At 34.7% G+C, this 20,650-nt stretch overlaps 1 pseudogene; it reads right to left on the bottom strand.

Moving 5' to 3' along the window:
• Positions 1 to 20,423: 20,423 nt before the first annotated feature.
• LOC135022369 (U1 spliceosomal RNA) lies at positions 20,424 to 20,551 on the bottom strand (annotated as a pseudogene).
• Between the last annotated feature and the right edge of the window lie 99 nt (positions 20,552 to 20,650).

Here is a 20,650-nt window from a genome sequence, read left to right as displayed (position 1 = left end):
CAGACTTCCACATGAGAAAGCAGCAAGGATGCAGTGGCGTTAATGTTTCCTGGTTTCAACCTGTATTATTTCAGTAGACATTGAAATGAGGATGCATCTTGCTGCCTTTCCAATGAAGCAAGTTTAATTTAGTAATAGGTGAAAAACCATCCCTACAAAGGTGTTAATCAGAGACTTGGCTTTGTGGACACTTTTCAGAGAACAAATTTGTTAGCATAAAAATAAAGCCAGAAAATGAAGAGCTGTTTAATCACGCAATTTGATTTTTTTGCCAGCATATTTTTTTCTCTGCAACCCACTGCTAAATTGTGCTTCCTAGATGTTTTTATAAAATCATTGAATCAAATCTAACTCTGATTACATCAGAGAAGGCCAGGTACCCTACACAATAACAGGGGGTATGAAATTTGACATGTCTACTTAAAGATCACCAAAATCTGATAACAAGGTCAATTACGTCCCTGGGTGGGATTGAACCACCAACCTTTTGGTTAATAGCCGTACACACTAACTGATTGCGCCACAGAGACACTTTGCAAAAGTCTATACTGACAAATGCTAATAAGCATTCATCTAAAACGTTTCCTAGAAAAACTTAAAAAAAGTCAATAATCTGGAGAGTTTTTGTAAGATGTTTCTTCTATCAACCAACGAAGAAACACATTGGTACTTTCCCATGATGAGTGAGTGCTTCAGGATCTCTTGCACTTACATGTGCAGCAGAGTACAGCAATGGAAGCATGCTGGGCCCATAACCCAGAGGTAGGCAGATTGAAACTATCCTCTGCTATATGCATTTTTTGTTGTTAATTAAAGTAATCCAAAACTGGGATTGATATTTTGGCTCTTTTATTTTTACTTAAAGTACAATAACTTTTACCATTTTAATTTGTTTTAATAGTATATTGACAGTATTGTTTTCTTTCAAAAATCCACTTCATTTTCTTTACCCTATTATTAAAATGGTAATTGACAAAAATAAACTACATTGTCACCAGAAGAGCAATACAAAATGTACAAGTGATATATTAAAATCATCTTTCCAGCTTGAATTTCAATGATGCATTGGGGCAACGATTTTGTGAGAAACATCTTCACCCTTAAATAAAGATTTTCTTAATTCCTTACCTGTGTGCTAATTAGATATCACCTTGTTTTCACATTAAACAGACTTCCACATGAGAAAGTAGCAAGGATGCAGTGGCGTTAATGTTTCCTGGTGTCAACCTGTATTATTTCAGTAGACATTGAAATGAGGATGCATCTTGCTGCCTTTCCAATGAAGCAAGTTTAATTTAGTAATAGGTGAAAAACCATCCCTACAAAGGTGTTAATCAGAGACTTTGCTTTGTGGACACTTTTCAGAGAACAAATTTGTTAGCATAAAAATAAAGCCAGAAAATGAAGAGCTGTTTAATCACTCAATTGGATTTTTCTGCCAGCATATTTCTTTTTCTCTGCAACCCACTGCTAAATTGTGCTTCCTAGCTGTTTTTATAAAATCACTGAATCAAATCTAACTCTGATTACATCAGAGAAGGCCAGGTACCCTACACAATAAGAGGGGGTTTGAAATTTTGACTTGTCTACTTAAATATCACCAAAATCTGATCACAAGGTCAATTACGTCCCTGGGTGGGATTGAACCACCAACCTTTTGGTTAATAGTCGAACACACTAACCGATCGCGCCACAGAGACACTTTGCAAAAAGTACATACTGACAAAGGCTAATAAGCATACATCTAGAACGTTTCCTAGAAAAACATTAAAAAATAAATAATCTGGAGAGTTTTTGTAAGATGTTTCTTCCATCAACCAACGAATAAACACATTGGTACTTTCCCATGATGAGTGAGTGCTTCAGGATCTCTTGCACTTACATGTGCAGCAGAGTACTGCAATGGAAGCATGCTGGACCCATAACCCAGAGGTAGGCAGATTGAAACTATCCTTTGCTATATGCATTTTTTTTTGTTAATTTAAGTAATCAAAACTGGGATTGATATTTTTGCTCTTTTATTTTTACTTAAAGTACAATAACTTTTACCATTTTAATTTGTTTTAATAGTATATTGACAGTATAGTTTTCTTTCAAAAATCCACTTAATTTTCGTTACCCTATTATTAAAATGGTAATTGACAAAAAAAACTACATTGTCACCAGAAGAGCAATACAAAATGTACAAGTGATATATTAAAATCATCTTTCCAGCTTGAATTTCAATGATGCATTGGGGCAACAATTTTGTGAGAAACATCTTCACCCTTAAATAAAGATTTTTTGTAATTCCTTACCTGTGTGCTAATTAGATATCACCTTGTTTTCACATTAAACAGACTTCCACATGAGAAAGCAGCAAGGATGCAGTGGCGTTAATGTTTCCTGGTTTCAACCTGTATTATTTCAGTAGACATTGAAATGAGGATGCATCTTGCTGCCTTTCCAATGAAGCAAGTTTAATTTAGTAATAGGTGAAAAACCATCCCTACAAAGGTGTTAATCAGAGACTTGGCTTTGTGGACACTTTTCAGAGAACAAATTTGTTAGCATAAAAATAAAGCCAGAAAATGAAGAGCTGTTTAATCACGCAATTTGATTTTTTTGCCAGCATATTTCTTTTTCTCTGCAACCCACTGCTAAATTGTGCTTCCTAGATGTTTTTATAAAATCATTGAATCAAATCTAACTCTGATTACATCAGAGAAGGCCAGGTACCCTACACAATAACAGGGGGTTTGAAATTTTGACTTGTCTACTTAAAGATCACCAAAATCTGATAACAAGGTCAATTACGTACCTGGGTGGGATTGAACCACCAACCTTTTGGTTAATAGCCGTACACACTAACTAATTGCGCCACAGAGACACATTGCAAAAGTATATACTGACAAGGGCTAATAAGCATTCATCTAAAACGTTTCCTAGAAAAACTTTAAAAAGTCAATAATCTGGAGAGTTTTTGTAAGATGTTTCTTCCATCAACCAACGAAGAAACACATTGGTACTTTCCCATGATGAGTGAGTGCTTCAGGATCTCTTGCACTTACATGTGCAGCAGAGTACAGCAATGGAAGCATGCTGGGCCCATAACCCAGAGATAGGCAGATTGAAACTATCCTTTGCTATATGCTTTTTTTTTGTTAATTAAAGTAATCCAAAACTGGGATTGATATTTTGTCTCTTTTATTTTTACTTAAAGTACAATAACTTTTACCATTTTAATTTGTTTTAATAGTATATTGACAGTATTGTTTTCTTTCAAAAATCCACTTAATTTTCTTTACCCTATTATTAAAATGGTAATTGACAAAAACAAACTACATTGTCACCAGAAGAGCAATACAAAATGTACAAGTGATATATTAAAATCATCTTTCCAGCTTGAATTTCAATGATGCATTGGGGCAACGATTTTGTGAGAAACATCTTCACCCTTAAATAAAGATTTTCTTAATTCCTTACCTGTGTGCTAATTAGATATCACCTTGTTTTCACATTAAACAGACTTCCACATGAGAAAGCAGCAAGGATGCAGTGGCGTTAATGTTTCCTGGTGTCAACCTGTATTATTTCAGTAGACATTGAAATGAGGATGCATCTTGCTGCCTTTCCAATGAAGCAAGTTTAATTTAGTAATAGGTGAAAAACCATCCTTACAAAGGTGTTAATCAGAGACTTGGCTTTGTGGACACTTTTCAGAGAACAAATTTGTTAGCATAAAAATAAAGCCAGAAAATGAAGAGCTGTTTAATCACTCAATTGGATTTTTCTGCCAGCATATTTTTTTTCTCTGTAACCCACTGCTAAATTGTGCTTCCTAGCTGTTTTTTATAAAATCACTGAATCAAATCTAACTCTGATTACATCAGAGAAGGCCAGGTAGCCTACACAATAAGAGGGGGTTTGAAATTTTGACTTGTCTACTTAAATATCACCAAAATCTGATCACAAGGTCAATTACGTCCCTGGGTGGGATTGAACCACCAACCTTTTGGTTAATAGTCGAACACACTAACCGATCGCGCCACAGAGACACTTTGCAAAAAGTACATACTGACAAAGGCTAATAAGCATACATCTAGAACGTTTCCTAGAAAAACATTAAAAAATAAATAATCTGGAGAGTTTTTGTAAGATGTTTCTTCCATCAACCAACGAATAAACACATTGGTACTTTCCCATGATGAGTGAGTGCTTCAGGATCTCTTGCACTTACATGTGCAGCAGAGTACTGCAATGGAAGCATGCTGGACCCATAACCCAGAGGTAGGCAGATTGAAACTATCCTTTGCTATATGCATTTTTTTTTGTTAATTTAAGTAATCAAAACTGGGATTGATATTTTTGCTCTTTTATTTTTACTTAAAGTACAATAACTTTTACCATTTTAATTTGTTTTAATAGTATATTGACAGTATAGTTTTCTTTCAAAAATCCACTTAATTTTCTTTACCCTATTATTAAAATGGTAATTGACAAAAAAAACTACATTGTCACCAGAAGAGCAATACAAAATGTACAAGTGATATATTAAAATCATCTTTCCAGCTTGAATTTCAATGATGCATTGGGGCAACAATTTTGTGAGAAACATCTTCACCCTTAAATAAAGATTTTCGTAATTCCTTACCTGTGTGCTAATTAGATATCACCTTGTTTTCACATTAAACAGACTTCCACATGAGAAAGCAGCAAGGATGCAGTGGCGTTAATGTTTCCTGGTTTCAACCTGTATTATTTCAGTAGACATTGAAATGAGGATGCATCTTGCTGCCTTTCCAATGAAGCAAGTTTAATTTAGTAATAGGTGAAAAACCATCCCTACAAAGGTGTTAATCAGAGACTTGGCTTTGTGGACACTTTTCAGAGAACAAATTTGTTAGCATAAAAATAAAGCCAGAAAATGAAGAGCTGTTTAATCACGCAATTTGATTTTTTTGCCAGCATATTTCTTTTTCTCTGCAACCCACTGCTAAATTGTGCTTCCTAGATGTTTTTATAAAATCATTGAATCAAATCTAACTCTGATTACATCAGAGAAGGCCAGGTACCCTACACAATAACAGGGGGTATGAAATTTGACTTGTCTACTTAAAGATCACCAAAATCTGATAACAAGGTCAATTACGTCCCTGGGTGGGATTGAACCACCAACCTTTTGGTTAATAGCCGTACACACTAACTGATTGCGCCACAGAGACACTTTGCAAAAGTACATACTGACAAATGCTAATAAGCATTCATCTAAAACGTTTCCTAGAAAAACTTAAAAAAGTCAATAATCTGGAGAGTTTTTGTAAGATGTTTCTTCTATCAACCAACGAAGAAACACATTGGTACTTTCCCATGATGAGTGAGTGCTTCAGGATCTCTTGCACTTACATGTGCCGCAGAGTACAGCAATGGAAGCATGCTGGGCCCATAACCCAGAGGTAGGCAGATTGAAACTATCCTCTGCTATATGCATTTTTTTTTGTTAATTAAAGTAATCCAAAACTGGGATTGATATTTTGGCTCTTTTATTTTTACTTAAAGTACAATAACTTTTACCATTTTAATTTGTTTTAATAGTATATTGACAGTATTGTTTTCTTTCAAAAATCCACTTCATTTTCTTTACCCTATTATTAAAATGGTAATTGACAAAAACAAACTACATTGTCACCAGAAGAGCAATACAAAATGTACAAGTGATATATTAAAATCATCTTTCCAGCTTGAATTTCAATGATGCATTGGGGCAACGATTTTGTGAGAAACATCTTCACCCTTAAATAAAGATTTTCTTAATTCCTTACCTGTGTGCTAATTAGATATCACCTTGTTTTCACATTAAACAGACTTCCACATGAGAAAGCAGCAAGGATGCAGTGGCGTTAATGTTTCCTGGTGTAAACCTATATTATTTCAGTAGACATTGAAATGAGGATGCATCTTGCTGCCTTTCCAATGAAGCAAGTTTAATTTAGTAATAGGTGAAAAACCATCCCTACAAAGGTGTTAATCAGAGACTTTGCTTTGTGGACACTTTTCAGAGAACAAATTTGTTAGCATAAAAATAAAGCCAGAAAATGAAGAGCTGTTTAATCACTCAATTGGATTTTTCTGCCAGCATATTTCTTTTTCTCTGCAACCCACTGCTAAATTGTGCTTCCTAGCTGTTTTTATAAAATCACTGAATCAAATCTAACTCTGATTACATCAGAGAAGGCCAGGTACCCTACACCATAACAGGGGGTTTGAAATTTTGACTTGTCTACTTAAAGATCACCAAAATCTGATAACAAGGTCAATTACGTACCTGGGTGGGATTGAACCACTAACCTTTTGGTTAATAGCCGTACACTCTAACTAATTGCGCCACAGAGACACATTGCAAAAGTATATACTGACAAGGGCTAATAAGCATTCATCTAAAACGTTTCCTAGAAAAACTTTAAAAAGTCAATAATCTGGAGAGTTTTTGTAAGATGTTTCTTCCATCAACCAACGAAGAAACACATTGGTACTTTCCCATGATGAGTGAGTGCTTCAGGATCTCTTGCACTTACATGTGCAGCAGAGTACAGCAATGGAAGCATGCTGGGCCCATAACCCAGAGGTAGGCAGATTGAAACTATCCTTTGCTATATGCTTTTTTTTTGTTAATTAAAGTAATCCAAAACTGGGATTGATATTTTGGCTCTTTTATTTTTACTTAAAGTACAATAACTTTTACCATTTTAATTTGTTTTAATAGTATATTGACAGTATTGTTTTCTTTCAAAAATCCACTTCATTTTCTTTACCCTATTATTAAAATGGTAATTGACAAAAAAACTACATTGTCACCAGAAGAGCAATACAAAATGTACAAGTGATATATTAAAATCATCTTTCCAGCTTGAATTTCAATGATGCATTGGGGCAACGATTTTGTGAGAAACATCTTCACCCTTAAATAAAGATTTTCTTAATTCCTTACCTGTGTGCTAATTAGATATCACCTTGTTTTCACATTAAACAGACTTCCACATGAGAAAGCAGCAAGGATGCAGTGGCGTTAATGTTTCCTGGTGTCAACCTGTATTATTTCAGTAGACATTGAAATGAGGATGCATCTTGCTGCCTTTCCAATGAAGCAAGTTTAATTTAGTAATAGGTGAAAAACCATCCCTACAAAGGTGTTAATCAGAGACTTTGCTTTGTGGACACTTTTCAGAGAACAAATTTGTTAGCATAAAAATAAAGCCAGAAAATGAAGAGCTGTTTAATCACTCAATTGGATTTTTCTGCCAGCATATTTCTTTTTCTCTGCAACCCACTGCTAAATTGTGCTTCCTAGCTGTTTTTATAAAATCACTGAATCAAATCTAACTCTGATTACATCAGAGAAGGCCAGGTACCCTACACCATAACAGGGGGTTTGAAATTTTGACTTGTCTACTTAAAGATCACCAAAATCTGATAACAAGGTCAATTACGTACCTGGGTGGGATTGAACCACCAACCTTTTGGTTAATAGCCGTACACACTAACTAATTGCGCCACAGAGACACATTGCAAAAGTATATACTGACAAGGGCTAATAAGCATTCATCTAAAACGTTTCCTAGAAAAACTTTAAAAAGTCAATAATCTGGAGAGTTTTTGTAAGATGTTTCTTCCATCAACCAACGAAGAAACACATTGGTACTTTCCCATGATGAGTGAGTGCTTCAGGATCTCTTGCACTTACATGTGCAGCAGAGTACAGCAATGGAAGCATGCTGGGCCCATAACCCAGAGGTAGGCAGATTGAAACTATCCTTTGCTATATGCTTTTTTTTTTGTTAATTAAAGTAATCCAAAACTGGGATTGATATTTTGGCTCTTTTATTTTTACTTAAAGTACAATAACTTTTACCATTTTAATTTGTTTTAATAGTATATTGACAGTATTGTTTTCTTTCAAAAATCCACTTAATTTTCTTTACCCTATTATTAAAATGGTAATTGACAAAAACAAACTACATTGTCACCAGAAGAGCAATACAAAATGTACAAGTGATATATTAAAATCATCTTTCCAGCTTGAATTTCAATGATGCATTGGGGCAACGATTTTGTGAGAAACATCTTCACCCTTAAATAAAGATTTTCTTAATTCCTTACCTGTGTGATAATTAGATATCACCTTGTTTTCGCATTAAACAGACTTCCACATGAGAAAGCAGCAAGGATGCAGTGGCGTTAATGTTTCCTGGTGTCAACTTGTATTATTTCAGTAGACATTGAAATGAGGATGCATCTTGCTGCCTTTCCAATGAAGCAAGTTTAATTTAGTAATAGGTGAAAAACCATCCTTACAAAGGTGTTAATCAGAGACTTGGCTTTGTGGACACTTTTCAGAGAACAAATTTGTTAGCATAAAAATAAAGCAAGAAAATGAAGAGCTGTTTAATCACTCAATTGGATTTTTCTGCCAGCATATTTTTTTTCTCTGCAAACCACTGCTAAATTGTGCTTCCTAGCTGTTTTTATAAAATCAATGAATCAAATCTAACTCTGATTACATCAGAGAAGGCCAGGTACCCTACACCATAAGAGGGGGTATGAAATTTTGACTTGTCTACTTAAAGATCACCAAAATCTGATAGCAAGATCAATTACATCCCTGGGTGGGATTGAACCACCAACCTTTTAGTTAATAGCCATACACACTAACTGATTGCGCCACAAAGACACTTTGCGAAAGGGCATACTGACAAAGGCTAATAAGCATTCATCTAAAACGTTTCCTAGAAAAACTTTAAAAAGTCAATAATCTGGAGAGTTTTTGTAAGATGTTTCTTCCATCAACCAACGAAGAAACACATTGGTACTTTCCCATGATGAGTGAGTGCTTCAGGATCTCTTGCACTTACATGTGCAGCAGAGTACAGCAATGGAAGCATGCTGGGCCCATAACCCAGAGGTAGGCAGATTGAAACTATCCTTTGCTATATGCATTTTTTTTGTTAATTAAAGTAATCCAAAACTGGGATTGATATTTTGGCTCTTTTATTTTTACTTAAAGTACAATAACTTTTACCATTTTAATTTGTTTTAATAGTATATTGACAGTATTGTTTTCTTTCAAAAATCCACTTCATTTTCTTTACCCTATTATTAAAATGGTAATTGACAAAAACAAACTACATTGTCACCGGAAGAGCAATACAAAATGTACAAGTGATATATTAAAATCATCTTTCCAGCTTGAATTTCAATGATGCATTGGGGCAACGATTTTGTGAGAAACATCTTCACCCTTAAATAAAGATTTTCTTAATTCCTTACCTGTGTGCTAATTAGATATCACCTTGTTTTCACATTAAACAGACTTCCACATGAGAAAGCAGCAAGGATGCAGTGGCGTTAATGTTTCCTGGTGTAAACCTATATTATTTCAGTAGACATTGAAATGAGGATGCATCTTGCTGCCTTTCCAATGAAGCAAGTTTAATTTAGTAATAGGTGAAAAACCATCCCTACAAAGGTGTTAATCAGAGACTTTGCTTTGTGGACACTTTTCAGAGAACAAATTTGTTAGCATAAAAATAAAGCCAGAAAATGAAGAGCTGTTTAATCACTCAATTGGATTTTTCTGCCAGCATATTTCTTTTTCTCTGCAACCCACTGCTAAATTGTGCTTCCTAGCTGTTTTTATAAAATCACTGAATCAAATCTAACTCTGATTACATCAGAGAAGGCCAGGTACCCTACACCATAACAGGGGGTTTGAAATTTTGACTTGTCTACTTAAAGATCACCAAAATCTGATAACAAGGTCAATTACGTACCTGGGTGGGATTGAACCACTAACCTTTTGGTTAATAGTCAAGCACACTAACCGATTGCGCCACAGAGACACATTGCAAAAGTATATACTGACAAGGGCTAATAAGCATTCATCTAAAACGTTTCCTAGAAAAACTTTAAAAAGTCAATAATCTGGAGAGTTTTTGTAAGATGTTTCTTCCATCAACCAACGAAGAAACACATTGGTACTTTCCCATGATGAGTGAGTGCTTCAGGATCTCTTGCACTTACATGTGCAGCAGAGTACAGCAATGGAAGCATGCTGGGCCCATAACCCAGAGGTAGGCAGATTGAAACTATCCTTTGCTATATGCATTTTTTTTTGTTAATTTAAGTAATCAAAACTGGGATTGATATTTTTGCTCTTTTATTTTTACTTAAAGTACAATAACTTTTACCATTTTAATTTGTTTTAATAGTATATTGACAGTATAGTTTTCTTTCAAAAATCCACTTAATTTTCTTTACCCTATTATTAAAATGGTAATTGACAAAAAAAACTACATTGTCACCAGAAGAGCAATACAAAATGTACAAGTGATATATTAAAATCATCTTTCCAGCTTGAATTTCAATGATGCATTGGGGCAACAATTTTGTGAGAAACATCTTCACCCTTAAATAAAGATTTTTTGTAATTCCTTACCTGTGTGCTAATTAGATATCACCTTGTTTTCACATTAAACAGACTTCCACATGAGAAAGCAGCAAGGATGCAGTGGCGTTAATGTTTCCTGGTTTCAACCTGTATTATTTCAGTAGACATTGAAATGAGGATGCATCTTGCTGCCTTTCCAATGAAGCAAGTTTAATTTAGTAATAGGTGAAAAACCATCCCTACAAAGGTGTTAATCAGAGACTTGGCTTTGTGGACACTTTTCAGAGAACAAATTTGTTAGCATAAAAATAAAGCCAGAAAATGAAGAGCTGTTTAATCACGCAATTTGATTTTTTTGCCAGCATATTTCTTTTTCTCTGCAACCCACTGCTAAATTGTGCTTCCTAGATGTTTTTATAAAATCATTGAATCAAATCTAACTCTGATTACATCAGAGAAGGCCAGGTACCCTACACAATAACAGGGGGTTTGAAATTTTGACTTGTCTACTTAAAGATCACCAAAATCTGATAACAAGGTCAATTACGTACCTGGGTGGGATTGAACCACCAACCTTTTGGTTAATAGCCGTACACACTAACTAATTGCGCCACAGAGACACATTGCAAAAGTATATACTGACAAGGGCTAATAAGCATTCATCTAAAACGTTTCCTAGAAAAACTTTAAAAAGTCAATAATCTGGAGAGTTTTTGTAAGATGTTTCTTCCATCAACCAACGAAGAAACACATTGGTACTTTCCCATGATGAGTGAGTGCTTCAGGATCTCTTGCACTTACATGTGCAGCAGAGTACAGCAATGGAAGCATGCTGGGCCCATAACCCAGAGATAGGCAGATTGAAACTATCCTTTGCTATATGCTTTTTTTTTGTTAATTAAAGTAATCCAAAAACTGGGATTGATATTTTGTCTCTTTTATTTTTACTTAAAGTACAATAACTTTTACCATTTTAATTTGTTTTAATAGTATATTGACAGTATTGTTTTCTTTCAAAAATCCACTTAATTTTCTTTACCCTATTATTAAAATGGTAATTGACAAAAACAAACTACATTGTCACCAGAAGAGCAATACAAAATGTACAAGTGATATATTAAAATCATCTTTCCAGCTTGAATTTCAATGATGCATTGGGGCAACGATTTTGTGAGAAACATCTTCACCCTTAAATAAAGATTTTCTTAATTCCTTACCTGTGTGCTAATTAGATATCACCTTGTTTTCACATTAAACAGACTTCCACATGAGAAAGCAGCAAGGATGCAGTGGCGTTAATGTTTCCTGGTGTCAACCTGTATTATTTCAGTAGACATTGAAATGAGGATGCATCTTGCTGCCTTTCCAATGAAGCAAGTTTAATTTAGTAATAGGTGAAAAACCATCCTTACAAAGGTGTTAATCAGAGACTTGGCTTTGTGGACACTTTTCAGAGAACAAATTTGTTAGCATAAAAATAAAGCCAGAAAATGAAGAGCTGTTTAATCACTCAATTGGATTTTTCTGCCAGCATATTTTTTTTCTCTGTAACCCACTGCTAAATTGTGCTTCCTAGCTGTTTTTTATAAAATCACTGAATCAAATCTAACTCTGATTACATCAGAGAAGGCCAGGTAGCCTACACAATAAGAGGGGGTTTGAAATTTTGACTTGTCTACTTAAATATCACCAAAATCTGATCACAAGGTCAATTACGTCCCTGGGTGGGATTGAACCACCAACCTTTTGGTTAATAGTCGAACACACTAACCGATCGCGCCACAGAGACACTTTGCAAAAAGTACATACTGACAAAGGCTAATAAGCATACATCTAGAACGTTTCCTAGAAAAACATTAAAAAATAAATAATCTGGAGAGTTTTTGTAAGATGTTTCTTCCATCAACCAACGAATAAACACATTGGTACTTTCCCATGATGAGTGAGTGCTTCAGGATCTCTTGCACTTACATGTGCAGCAGAGTACTGCAATGGAAGCATGCTGGACCCATAACCCAGAGGTAGGCAGATTGAAACTATCCTTTGCTATATGCATTTTTTTTTGTTAATTTAAGTAATCAAAACTGGGATTGATATTTTTGCTCTTTTATTTTTACTTAAAGTACAATAACTTTTACCATTTTAATTTGTTTTAATAGTATATTGACAGTATAGTTTTCTTTCAAAAATCCACTTAATTTTCTTTACCCTATTATTAAAATGGTAATTGACAAAAAAAACTACATTGTCACCAGAAGAGCAATACAAAATGTACAAGTGATATATTAAAATCATCTTTCCAGCTTGAATTTCAATGATGCATTGGGGCAACAATTTTGTGAGAAACATCTTCACCCTTAAATAAAGATTTTCGTAATTCCGTACCTGTGTGCTAATTAGATATCACCTTGTTTTCACATTAAACAGACTTCCACATGAGAAAGCAGCAAGGATGCAGTGGCGTTAATGTTTCCTGGTTTCAACCTGTATTATTTCAGTAGACATTGAAATGAGGATGCATCTTGCTGCCTTTCCAATGAAGCAAGTTTAATTTAGTAATAGGTGAAAAACCATCCCTACAAAGGTGTTAATCAGAGACTTGGCTTTGTGGACACTTTTCAGAGAACAAATTTGTTAGCATAAAAATAAAGCCAGAAAATGAAGAGCTGTTTAATCACGCAATTTGATTTTTTTGCCAGCATATTTCTTTTTCTCTGCAACCCACTGCTAAATTGTGCTTCCTAGATGTTTTTATAAAATCATTGAATCAAATCTAACTCTGATTACATCAGAGAAGGCCAGGTACCCTACACAATAACAGGGGGTATGAAATTTGACTTGTCTACTTAAAGATCACCAAAATCTGATAACAAGGTCAATTACGTCCCTGGGTGGGATTGAACCACCAACCTTTTGGTTAATAGCCGTACACACTAACTGATTGCGCCACAGAGACACTTTGCAAAAGTACATACTGACAAATGCTAATAAGCATTCATCTAAAACGTTTCCTAGAAAAACTTAAAAAAGTCAATAATCTGGAGAGTTTTTGTAAGATGTTTCTTCTATCAACCAACGAAGAAACACATTGGTACTTTCCCATGATGAGTGAGTGCTTCAGGATCTCTTGCACTTACATGTGCCGCAGAGTACAGCAATGGAAGCATGCTGGGCCCATAACCCAGAGGTAGGCAGATTGAAACTATCCTCTGCTATATGCATTTTTTTTTGTTAATTAAAGTAATCCAAAACTGGGATTGATATTTTGGCTCTTTTATTTTTACTTAAAGTACAATAACTTTTACCATTTTAATTTGTTTTAATAGTATATTGACAGTATTGTTTTCTTTCAAAAATCCACTTCATTTTCTTTACCCTATTATTAAAATGGTAATTGACAAAAACAAACTACATTGTCACCAGAAGAGCAATACAAAATGTACAAGTGATATATTAAAATCATCTTTCCAGCTTGAATTTCAATGATGCATTGGGGCAACGATTTTGTGAGAAACATCTTCACCCTTAAATAAAGATTTTCTTAATTCCTTACCTGTGTGCTAATTAGATATCACCTTGTTTTCACATTAAACAGACTTCCACATGAGAAAGCAGCAAGGATGCAGTGGCGTTAATGTTTCCTGGTGTAAACCTATATTATTTCAGTAGACATTGAAATGAGGATGCATCTTGCTGCCTTTCCAATGAAGCAAGTTTAATTTAGTAATAGGTGAAAAACCATCCCTACAAAGGTGTTAATCAGAGACTTTGCTTTGTGGACACTTTTCAGAGAACAAATTTGTTAGCATAAAAATAAAGCCAGAAAATGAAGAGCTGTTTAATCACTCAATTGGATTTTTCTGCCAGCATATTTCTTTTTCTCTGCAACCCACTGCTAAATTGTGCTTCCTAGCTGTTTTTATAAAATCACTGAATCAAATCTAACTCTGATTACATCAGAGAAGGCCAGGTACCCTACACCATAACAGGGGGTTTGAAATTTTGACTTGTCTACTTAAAGATCACCAAAATCTGATAACAAGGTCAATTACGTACCTGGGTGGGATTGAACCACTAACCTTTTGGTTAATAGCCGTACACACTAACTAATTGCGCCACAGAGACACATTGCAAAAGTATATACTGACAAGGGCTAATAAGCATTCATCTAAAACGTTTCCTAGAAAAACTTTAAAAAGTCAATAATCTGGAGAGTTTTTGTAAGATGTTTCTTCCATCAACCAACGAAGAAACACATTGGTACTTTCCCATGATGAGTGAGTGCTTCAGGATCTCTTGCACTTACATGTGCAGCAGAGTACAGCAATGGAAGCATGCTGGGCCCATAACCCAGAGGTAGGCAGATTGAAACTATCCTTTGCTATATGCTTTTTTTTTGTTAATTAAAGTAATCCAAAACTGGGATTGATATTTTGGCTCTTTTATTTTTACTTAAAGTACAATAACTTTTACCATTTTAATTTGTTTTAATAGTATATTGACAGTATTGTTTTCTTTCAAAAATCCACTTAATTTTCTTTACCCTATTATTAAAATGGTAATTGACAAAAACAAACTACATTGTCACCAGAAGAGCAATACAAAATGTACAAGTGATATATTAAAATCATCTTTCCAGCTTGAATTTCAATGATGCATTGGGGCAACGATTTTGTGAGAAACATCTTCACCCTTAAATAAAGACTTTCTTAATTCCTTACCTGTGTGATAATTAGATATCACCTTGTTTTCGCATTAAACAGACTTCCACATGAGAAAGCAGCAAGGATGCAGTGGCATTAATGTTTCCTGGTGTCAACTTGTATTATTTCAGTAGACATTGAAATGAGGATGCATCTTGCTGCCTTTCCAATGAAGCAAGTTTAATTTAGTAATAGGTGAAAAACCATCCTTACAAAGGTGTTAATCAGAGACTTGGCTTTGTGGACACTTTTCAGAGAACAAATTTGTTAGCATAAAAATAAAGCCAGAAAATGAAGAGCTGTTTAATCACTCAATTGGATTTTTCTGCCAGCATATTTTTTTTCTCTGCAAACCACTGCTAAATTGTGCTTCCTAGCTGTTTTTATAAAATCAATGAATCAAATCTAACTCTGATAACATCAGAGAAGGCCAGGTACCCTACACCATAAGAAGGGGTTTGAAATTTTGACTTGTCTACTTAAAGATCACCAAAATCTGATAACAAGATCAATTACATCCCTGGGTGGGATTGAACCACCAACCTTTTAGTTAATAGCCGTACACACTAACTGATTGCGCCACAGAGACACTTTGCGAAAGGGCATACTGACAAAGGCTAATAAGCATTCATCTAAAACGTTTCCTAGAAAAACTTTAAAAAGTCAATAATCTGGAGAGTTTTTGTAAGATGTTTCTTCCATCAACCAACGAAGAAACACATTGGTACTTTCCCATGATGAGTGAGTGCTTCAGGATCTCTTGCACTTACATGTGCAGCAGAGTACAGCAATGGAAGCATGCTGGGCTCATAACCCAGAGGTAGGCAGATTGAAACTATCCTCTGCTGTATGCTTTTTTTTTTAATTAAAGTAATCCAAAACTGGGATTGATATTTTGGCTCTTTTATTTTTACTTAAAGTACAATAACTTTTACCATTTTAATTTGTTTTAATAGTATATTGACAGTATTGTTTTCTTTCAAAAATCCACTTAATTTTCTTTACCCTATTATTAAAATGGTAATTGACAAAAACAAACTACATTGTCACCAGAAGAGCAATACAAAATGTACAAGTGATATATTAAAATCATCTTTCCAGCTTGAATTTCAATGATGCATTGGGGCAACGATTTTGTGAGAAACATCTTCACCCTTAAATAAAGATTTTCTTAATTCCTTACCTGTGTGCTAATTGGATATCACCTTGTTTTCGCATTAAACAGACTTCCACATGAGAAAGCAGCAAGGATGCAGTGGCGTTAATGTTTCCTGGTGTCAACTTGTATTATTTCAGTAGACATTGAAATGAGGATGCATCTTGCTGCCTTTCCAATGAAGCAAGTTTAATTTAGTAATAGGTGAAAAACCATCCCTACAAAGGTGTTAATCAGAGACTTGGCTTTGTGGACACTTTTCAGAGAACAAATTTGTTAGCTTAAAAATAAAGCCAGAAAATGAAGAGCTGTTTAATCACTCAATTGGATTTTTTTTTGCCAGCATATTTTTTTTCTCTGCAACCCACTGCTAAATTGTGCTTCCTAGCTGTTTTTTTTATAAAATCACTGAATCAAATCTAACTCTGATTATATCAGAGAAGGCCAGGTACCCTACACAATAAGAGGGGGTTTGAAATTTTGACTTGTCTACTTAAATATCACCAAAATCTGATCACAAGGTCAATTACGTTCCTGGGTGGGATTGAACCACCAACCTTTTGGTTAATAGCCTTACACACTAACCAATTGCACCACAGAGACACTTTGCAAAAAGTACATACTGACAAAGGCTAATAAGCATTCATCAAGAACGTTTCCTAGAAAAACTTTAAAAAGTCAATAATCTGGAGAGTTTTTGTAAGATGTTTCTTCCATCAACCAATGAAGAAACACATTGGTACTTTCCCATGATGAGTGAGTGCTTCAGGATCTCTTGCACTTACATGTGCAGCAGAGTACTGCAATGGAAGCATGCTGGGCCCATAACCCAGAGATAGGCAGATTGAAACTATCCTTTGCTATATGCATTTTTTTTTTGTTAATTAAAGTAATCCAAAACTGGGATTGATATTTTGGCTCTTTTATTTTTACTTAAAGTACAATAACTTTTACCATTTTAATTTGTTTTGATAGTATATTGACAGTATTGTTTTCTTTTAAAAATCCACTTAATTTTCTTTACCCTATTATTAAAATGGTAATTGACAAAAACAAACTACATTGTCACCAGAAGAGCAATACAAAATGTACAAGTGATATATTAAAATCATCTTTCCAGCTTGAATTTCAATGATGCATTGGGGCAACGATTTTGTGAGAAACATCTTCACCCTTAAATAAAGATTTTCTTAATTCCTTACCTGTGTGATAATTAGATATCACCTTGTTTTCACATTAAACAGACTTCCACATGAGAAAGCAGCAAGGATGCAGTGGCGTTAATGTTTCCTGGTGTCAACCTGTATTATTTCAGTAGACATTGAAATGAGGATGCATCTTGTTGCCTTTCCAATGAAGCAAGTTTAATTTAGTAATAGGTGAAAAACCATCCCTACAAAGGTGTTAATCAGAGACTTGGCTTTGTGGACACATTTCAGAGAACAAATTTGTTAGCATAAAAATAAAGCCAGAAAATGAAGAGCTGTTTAATCACTCAATTGTATTTTTTTGCCAGCATATTTTTTTATCTGCAACCCACTGCTAAATTGTGCTTCCTAGCTGTTTTTTTTATAAAATCACTGAATCAAATCTAACTCTGATTACATCAGAGAAGGCCAGGTACCCTACACAATAAGAGGGGGTATGAAATTTTGACTTGTCTACTTAAATATCACCAAAATCTGATCACAAGGTCAATTACATTCCTGGGTGGGATTGAACCACCAACCTTTTGGTTAATAGTCTTACACACTAACCAATTGCACCACAGAGACACTTTGCAAAAGTACATACTGACAAAGGCTAATAAGCATTCATCTAGAACGTTTCCTAGAAAAACTTTAAAAAGTCAATAATCTGGAGAGTTTTTGTAAGATGTTTCTTCCATCAACCAACGAAGAAACACATTGGTACTTTCCCATTATGAGTGAGTGCTTCAGGATCTCTTGCACTTACATGTGCAGCAGAGTACTGCAATGGAAGCATGCTGGGCCCATAACCCAGAGGTAGGCAGATTGAAACTATCCTTTGCTATATGCATTTTTTTTTGTTAATTAAAGTAATCCAAAACTGGGATTGATATTTTTGCTCTTTTATTTTTACTTAAAGTACAATAACTTTTACCATTTTAATTTGTTTTAATAGTATATTGACAGTATTGTTTTCTTTCAAAAATCCACTTAATTTTCTTTACCCTATTATTAAAATGGTAATTGACAAAAACAAATTACATTGTCACCAGAAGAGCAATACAAAATGTACAAGTGATATATTAAAATCATCTTTCCAGCTTGAATTTCAATGATGCATTGGGGCAACGATTTTGTGAGAAACATCTTCACCCTTAAAGATTTTCTTAATTCCTTACCTGTGTGCTAATTAGATATCACCTTGTTTTCACATTAAACAGACTTCCACATGAGAAAGCAGCAAGGATGCAGTGGTGTTAATGTTTCCTGGTGTCAACCTGTATTATTTCAGTAGACATTGAAATGAGGATGCATCTTGCTGCCTTTCCAATGAAGCAAGTTTAATTTAGTAATAGGTGAAAAACCATCCCTACAAAGGTGTTAATCAGAGACTTGGCTTTGTGGACACTTTTCAGAGAACAAATTTGTTAGCATAAAAATAAAGCCAGAAAATGAAGAGCTGTTTAATCACTCAATTGGATTTTTTTGCAAGCATATTTCTTTTTCTCTGCAACCCACTGCTAAATTGTGCTTCCTAGCTGTTTTAATAAAATCACTGAATCAAATCTAACTCTGATTACATCAGAGAAGGCCAGGTAGCCTACACCATAACAGGGGGTTTGAAATTTTGACTTGTCTACTTAAAGATCACCAAAATCTGATCACAAGGTCAATTACGTCCCTGGGTGTGATTGAACCACCAACCTTTTGGTTAGTAGCCGTACACACTAACTAATTGCGCCACAGAGACACTTTGCAGAAGTAAATACTGACAAAGGCTAATAAGCATTCATCTAGAACGTTAATTAGAAAAACTTTAAAAAGTCAATAATCTGGAGAGTTTTTGTAAGATGTTTCTTCCATCAACCAACGAAGAAACACATTGGTACTTTCCCATGATGAGCGAGTGCTTCAGGATCTCTTGCACTTACATGTGCAGCAGAGTACAGCAATGGAAGCATGCTGGGCCCATAACCCAGAGGTAGGCAGATTGAAACTATCCTTTGCTATATGCTTTTTTTTTGTTAATTAAAGTAATCCAAAACTGGGATTGATATTTTGGCTCTTTTATTTTTACTTAAAGTACAATAACTTTTACCATTTTAATTTGTTTTAATAGTATATTGACAGTATTGTTTTCTTTCAAAAATCCACTTAATTTTCTTTACCCTATTATTAAAATGGTAATTGACAAAAACAAACTACATTGTCACCAGAAGAGCAATACAAAATGTACAAGTGATATATTAAAATCATCTTTCCAGCTTGAATTTCAATGATGCATTGGGGCAACGATTTTGTGAGAAACATCTTCACCCTTAAATAAAGATTTTCTTAATTCCTTACCTGTGTGATAATTAGATATCACCTTGTTTTCGCATTAAACAGACTTCCACATGAGAAAGCAGCAAGGATGCAGTGGCGTTAATGTTTCCTGGTGTCAACTTGTATTATTTCAGTAGACATTGAAATGAGGATGCATCTTGCTGCCTTTCCAATGAAGCAAGTTTAATTTAGTAATAGGTGAAAAACCATCCTTACAAAGGTGTTAATCAGAGACTTTGCTTTGTGGACACTTTTCAGAGAACAAATTTGTTAGCATAAAAATAAGCCAGAAAATGAAGAGCTGTTAAATCACTCAATTGGATTTTTCTGCCAGCATATTTTTTTTCTCTGCAAACCACTGCTAAATTGTGCTTCCTAGCTGTTTTTATAAAATCAATGAATCAAATCTAACTCTGATTACATCAGAGAAGGCCAGGTACCCTACACCATAAGAGGGGGTTTGAAATTTTGACTTGTCTACTTAAAGATCACCAAAACCTGATAACAAGATCAATTACATCCCTGGGTGGGATTGAACCACCAACCTTTTAGTTAATAGCCGTACACACTAACTGATTGCGCCACAGAGACACTTTGCGAAAGTCTGTTTAATGTCTGTTTAATGTGAAAATGCAGTCGAGTTTCCCACATTTGGGGAAATCATAGGGGTCAGCATACCCAGAATGCAATGAATGAACCTCACCCTGGGAGAACAATCTTCATGACCATGGTATCTCCTATGCAAAATAAGTATGATTTGGGATAGGGCAGGGGAGGGCCGCTGCTCAGGCACATCTCTGTCAAGTAAAGGAGATTCAACTGAGGCAGCACAAGGGAACTCTCATCTGGGGAC

The sequence above is a fragment of the Pseudophryne corroboree genome, unplaced genomic scaffold, assembly GCF_028390025.1.
Source record: "Pseudophryne corroboree isolate aPseCor3 unplaced genomic scaffold, aPseCor3.hap2 scaffold_387, whole genome shotgun sequence".
Classification (NCBI taxonomy): Eukaryota; Metazoa; Chordata; class Amphibia; order Anura; family Myobatrachidae; genus Pseudophryne; species Pseudophryne corroboree.
Note: the sequence above shows the minus strand (reverse complement) of the source record. Positions and strands in the feature narration are given on the sequence as shown.